Below are 6,384 nucleotides of genomic sequence, written 5' to 3' on the forward strand. Positions count from 1 at the left end.
TGGTGTCTGAGAACATCCAGTGGCCATCCCCAGTTCCTCATCCCCCACTGCTAAATAATTTTATTCAATTTTCTTACCCTCTCCTGTCCCTTTCAGTATATGGTCCTGCCCTCTTTTCTCTCCCCTTATTCTCTCCCTCCCAGGTTCCCTCCTTTCCACCTTCTGCAATCTATCTGGTTCCCATCTATGCAGGAATCTCAAATAGCTGAGAAGCACCTAAAAAATTTCAACATCCTTAGTCATGAGGGAAATGCAAATCTAAACAATTCTGAGATCCCACTTTACACCAGTCAGAATGGATGAGATAAAAAAAAAAAAAAAAAAAAAAAAAAAAAAAAAAAAAAAAAAAACCTCCAAGGGGAACACTCATCCATTGCTAATAGTAGTTTAAATGCATAAACCACTCTTGAAATCAGTTTGGCAGTTTCTCAGAAAATTGTGAACAATTGTACCTCAAGACCCAGCTATTACTACTCCTGGGCATATAACCAAAAGATCCCCCACCATACCACAGAGACAGTTGCTTCACTATGTTCTTAGCAGCTTGATTTGTAATAGCCAGTAACTGGAAACAACAAAGATGTTCCTAAACTAAATAAAGAATGGTTAAAGAAGATGTGGTTCGGTGCACTAGGCTCAGAGCGGGTGAGGCCGCGGGAGGCGGTGGGCCAGGGCCACCGCTGATGCCACTAGAGCAGTCCAGGTGCTGGCGCTGGGGAGGGGCCATGAGCTGGTTCAATGCCTTGCAGTTGTCCAGCTTCGCCAAGCGGGCCCTGTCACAGGCCCAGAAGTCCATCAACAAGGTCCTGGACATCCAGGAGGAAGAACCGAGAGCCTGGGCCGAGGCCATCCCATATAGCGAGCCTGTAATAATTCCCCCTGTGAGTGAAGGATGAGACACTTCAACCTGGGGATTGAACTCAAGCACTGAACCTCAGAGTCCACCAGCAGCCTCTCAAGCAATTACAATGTCGGTTCAAAGGACTGTAGTCGATGAGTCTGAACATTTCTTCAGTGCCTTTCTCTCTCCATCGGATGTCCAGACCATTCAGAAGAGCCCAGTAGTATCAAAACCTCCAGCTAAATCACAGCGGCCAGAAAAAGAAGTGAAAAGCAGTTTACAAGAATCATCATCTCCTGGCCAGTCCAGAACTTCTGGCACAGCTGAGTCTGGAGCGAGAGACTCCAGCCGTGGGCACTCCCTCACCTGTACCTGAAGGCAAACATGAAGAACCTGTTAGTGAAGAGTCTGAGGTGAAGGTGCCCACTGTGAGATTGAAGGTTTTTGAAAACGTAGTTAATGTAAACACAACAGAAGATGTATCTCCCACATCCACTCAGTCTCTTACAGCAGAAACTAAGGATCTGGCTTTGGAATCTAAAGAACAAAAACATGAAGACAGACAGAGCAACACACCGTCTCCTCCTGTTAGCTCCTTCTCGTCAGGCATCTCCACCACACTGAAGTCTTAGATCACGAAAGTATAGTAAGTGAGAGCTCAGCTAGTTCGAGGCAAGAGACTTCGGATGCAAAGTCAAGTCTTCACCTCATGCGGACCTTATTTCTGCTTCTCTCTGCATCTGCTTGTCCTGAGTATAGCCATTTAGATGACATCTGAAAGCACATTGAGAGTTGCTGCTCATCGGATGCTTTTGAAAGAATAGACTCGTTTAGTGTGCAGTCTCTAGATAGCCGGAGTGTGAGATCAACTCAGACGACGAACTGCCAGGCAAAGGCTATGCTTTAGCACCTGTGCTAGTGGGTCCTTCAGCCCCGAAGACTAAAGTAGTGGAATCTACTGAAGAAAATGCTGAAGAGGAGGAAGGAAACAAGACATTGATTGCACCTTCTGAGGAAGCAGAATTAGAGGAAAGTGGCCGAAGTGCTACTCCAGTTAACTGTGAACAGCCAGATACATTGGCTTCTCCTACCCCAGTAAATGGTGGCACTCTGCCTCTGGACAGGCTGCTAATCACTGTGAAGCTGCTGAAAACCAGCCAAAAACGTTGCCGGAGAAAGAAGATGATTGCAAGACAGTTGAATTTTTGAATGAGAAGCTAGAAAAGAGGAAGACTAAATTATTGTCCCTTAGTAAAGAAAAGGCACATCTAGAGGAAGTTTATGATAACCTGAAGAATGAAATGTTCAGAGTAAAAATAGAAAGTAGTAGCATTTCTTCCCTGAAAGATGAATTTATTTATCCAGAGAGTTGCAGAAGCAGAAAAGAAAGTTCAACTGGCCTGCAAAGAGAGAAATGCTGCTAAGAACGAAATGAAGACCATAAAGGAAGAACTTGCCACTCCATTAAATAGTAGTCAAACTGCAGACCTATTGAAGGAAAAAGATGAACAGATTCAAGGCTTAATGGAAGAAGGAGAAAAGCTTTCAAAACAGCAGCTGCATAATTCCAACATCATCAAGAAATTAAGAGCTAAAGACAAAGACAATGAAAATGTTATTGCAAAGCTGAACAGAAAAGCTAAGGAGCTGGAAGAGGAGTTACACCATTTAAGACAGCTCTTTAATGACAAAGAAAAGGTTGAGAAACAACATAGAGATAATATTAAGAAACTAAATTCAGTGGTAGAATGCCCAGAGAAGGATCTTGGCCGACTTCAGGTAGACATGGATGAACCTGAAGAGAAGAGCCGAAGCACTCAGACTGCCCTGGACAGTGCATACAGAGAACGTATCGATATTCACAAAGCCAATGCCGCTAAGGACAGTGAGGTACAGGAAGCCGCTCTGAGGCAGGAGATGAAAGCTAAAAAAAAAAAAAAAAAGAACTTTCTGGGGCACTGGAGAAGGTCCAGGAAGAAGCCCATCAGCAGCAAGAGGCATTAGCGCTCCCGGTGAGGGACCTTAGGCTAGCCCTGCAACAGGCAGAGCAACAGCTGGCAGAAAAGAGGATTACTTACTCCGCGAGAGCAGCAAACTTCAGCAGACTCCAAAAAGCAGAGAATCGAAACCAAAAGCTGAGTCAAAGCGTTTCGTCAACAACAAGACCCTTGTTTGATGGATAGAAAATCTACAGGCAACTCTAGGGTCCCAGACATCATCGTGGGAGACGCTCGAGAAGAAGCTTTCTGATAGGCTTGGTAAACCACAGACCTCCTTGGCTGCAGCCGTAGAAAGAGAACATCCAGCTACCGAAGAACTCCTGGCCAACAAAATCCAGATTTTGTCTTCAGTGGAGTCACAGAATTCGTTATTACGACAGGGAACCAGTAGACTTCAGGCCCAGCTAGAGTCAGAGAAAAATAAATTAAGAAAACTAGAGGATGAAAATAGTTGGTACCAGGTTGAATTAGAAAACCTAAAAGATGAACATGTAAGGATGCTTGAAGAGACAAGTAAAGAAAAGACACCTTTGAGTAGCCACCTAGAAATGGAAAGAATGAAAGCTGAACAAGAAAGGAAGAAAACCATTTTTACTCAGGAAGCCCTAAAAGGAAAGGACCACAAGCCGTTTTCTGTTTCTAGTACTCCCACCATGTCACGATCCAGCTCTATCAGTGGAGTAGATATGGCAGGGCTGCAAACATCCTTCCTGTCTCAGGATGAGACTCATGACCATTCATTTGGGCCACTGTCTACATCAGCCAGCGGGAGCAATCTTTATGAAGCGGTAAGGATGGGAGCCGGGTCGAGCATTATTGAAAATCTGCAGTCTCCGCTAAAGCTGAGGGAAGGAGAAATTAGTCATTTACAGCTAGAAATAAATAACCTAGAAAAAACTTGATCTATAATGTCCAAAGAGCTAGTTAAATTAACCAGTCAGAATAATGAACCTGAGGAGAAAGTAAAAGAGATACCCAAGCTTCGAGTTCAACTGCAAGATTTGGATCAAAGATCCAACACTATTCTGCAGACGTATGGAGAAAAAGCAGAAGAAGCAGAGGAACTTCGCTTGGATCTTGAGGATGTAAAAAAATGTGTATAAAACTCAAGTAGATGAACTCCTAAGACAAAGGCTCAGTTAACTTGTGAAGTTTATTCCCATAAAACTAAATGTAAACACTTAATATATAAATGCAGACTTCCAATAAATTCTTTTACAGAATTAGAAACTAGAATTTGCTGTAGATTGTAATTTAAAAAAATTATAATGTATATTAATATTTACAGTTAAATTATTTTATGTAATATTTGAATTTTATTTTTAAAATTGTTCTTTAAAATTTTACTTTTAAAAGCTTTATTTGTGCCTTGAACAGCACAGAGATTTTTAATTTATCCACTTATCACTACAGCTAGGAAAGGAGACTGGTGTTTTCCTATTATTGTGGATCTATAATTAATTGTATCTAATTTGTATGTGTTTGTACATATTGAGAGATTTACAGAGTCATGTTAACAATAAAATTTTGAAATCTTACACACTGAAAACTTCATCATATTTCTTAAAAGTGTTTTAAACATTTGAGTAAAAAGATTATTAAGTCTGTGACTACTAAATTATAAACTAAGGTTTTCCTTTAAAACCCGAAGTCACACTGATATGTCTAAAATTTAAAAAGTAATTTAAACTTAAAAATATTTGTTTTGAAAATTTATTCTCTATATCTTTTACAATGAAGTGTGAGCAAATGTGGATGCTTTTTGTTACTTATCCCAAGAAAACTATAAATATTCAATATTAACTAGGCTTAATTGGGGAGTGGGAAATGTTGGTTGTGGTAAATTGTGGTAGGTAGCATTGGGAGCAGGTAATTTTGAAATATCTTACTATACTGTTCAATAAACCCAACAATAAAATCATTAACAAAATTTTTAAAAAAAAGAAGTGGTTCATTTACACACTATTCAGCTAAGGAAAACAAGGAAATCTTGAAATTTATTACCCCAAGTGAGGCAACCTAGAAAGACAAACATGGTATGTACACACTTATAAGTAATATTCGCCATAAAATACAGGATACCCATTCTACAATCTACAGACTCAAAGATGCTAAGGAGGTGGAGCAAGGAGAATGTTTGAACCTCACTCAGAAGGGGAAATAACATTTGACATCATTTGCCATCAGAGATGGATGCTTGCTGACAGAGCCTCACATAACAGTACCTGAGAGGCTCCTCCCAGCAGCCAATGGAAACAGATGCAGAGACCCATAGCCAAACAAATAGAACTTGGGAAATCTTGTGGAGGAGTTGGGGGAAAGACTGAGGAACCCAAGAAGACAGGAACTCCACAGGAAGAAGACCAAGAGAGTCAACTAACCTGGACCCTTGGGAGCTCTCAGAGACTGAACCTCTCCAAAGAGCATAAAAGTGGTGGAACCAGGTCTCCTGCCTCACAAATGTAGCAAACATGCAGCTTGGTCTTCATATGGATTTCCCTAACAACTAAGAGGCTTACTCTAATTTTGTTGCTTTCTTATGGATCCTGTTCCCCTAACTGGGCTGTCTTGCCTGGCCTCAGTAAGAGAGGATACATCTAGTTCTGCAGTGACTTGAGGTACCAGGATGAATTGGTACCCAGAGGTGACCTCCCAATTCTCAGAGGTGGGGGAAGGGTTTAAGGGAGGGGTCATATAAAGGAAAAGAGGAGAGGAGAGGCTGCAACTAGAATGGAAAGTGAATGAATAAATAAATGATTGTGGAAAAAAAAAAACAGCCTAGTGGGCTGGAGATATGGCTCCAATGGAAAATAGCATGCAGGAAACCCAAAGTTCAACTCCCTGCTTATCAACTCCATACAAACTGGGTGCAGTGAGAGGCCGAAACGTGAGATTTGGAAGTTCAATAACAGTTCAAGGACAGCGTGGAATATTAAGGAGACACTATCAAAAAAGGGAAAGAAAGAAACATTACCCCCTATTTGCTTCTTCAAATCAAAACTAACTTCTAACTACAAAATATACAAAGCTAGTGAGATATTTAGCCTTAATCATTCTTCAGCAATCCCCTCTACCAATTTGGACCTGACTGTCTATAATAATGACCTTATAATAGTGACTTCATGAACCTAAGGTTCCCCAAACAACTGGAACATTTTTCCACCCTCACTGTGCTTGAAACAGAAATCTCTAACAAGAATGGAAGCTGCATAGTTCAAGTTCAACTTTTCCCAACTGCTCTCCAAATCCCTGGGAAACTGTTGTAAAATACTGTGTTGTTTCTTGTCTGTAGTGCTTCAGTACTTCTGTTTTCATGGTCTCAGCTCTGAGAAAGCTCCTTTTTCACTCTGCTGTGGGCCATCCTGTACGATCTATCTCCTTTAATGCACTGAACTATTTCAAAATCTATACAAAATAATGAGCACAAAAGTCTCCTTAAGATCTAGAAAAAAAATATAATTCAAGGAGAAATTCTCTTAATTAAGCTCTCCTTATCAAATACCTTCCTGACTAAGTGAAGGTATATCAGGAAAGCTCTGCTTT

The 6,384-nt window shown here is 40.9% G+C and overlaps 1 pseudogene across 1 annotated transcript; it reads left to right on the top strand.

Annotated features, from left to right (window-relative positions):
• The first annotated feature begins 725 nt into the window (after positions 1–725).
• On the top strand, positions 726–3,984 carry LOC308415899 (TATA element modulatory factor-like; annotated as a pseudogene). The gene has a single exon. The product of its transcript is annotated as a TATA element modulatory factor-like (transcript).
• The last annotated feature ends 2,400 nt before the right edge of the window (positions 3,985–6,384 follow it).

The sequence above is a fragment of the Micromys minutus genome (genome assembly GCF_963924665.1).
Source record: "Micromys minutus genome assembly, chromosome: X".
In the NCBI taxonomy this organism is placed as follows: Eukaryota; Metazoa; Chordata; class Mammalia; order Rodentia; family Muridae; genus Micromys; species Micromys minutus.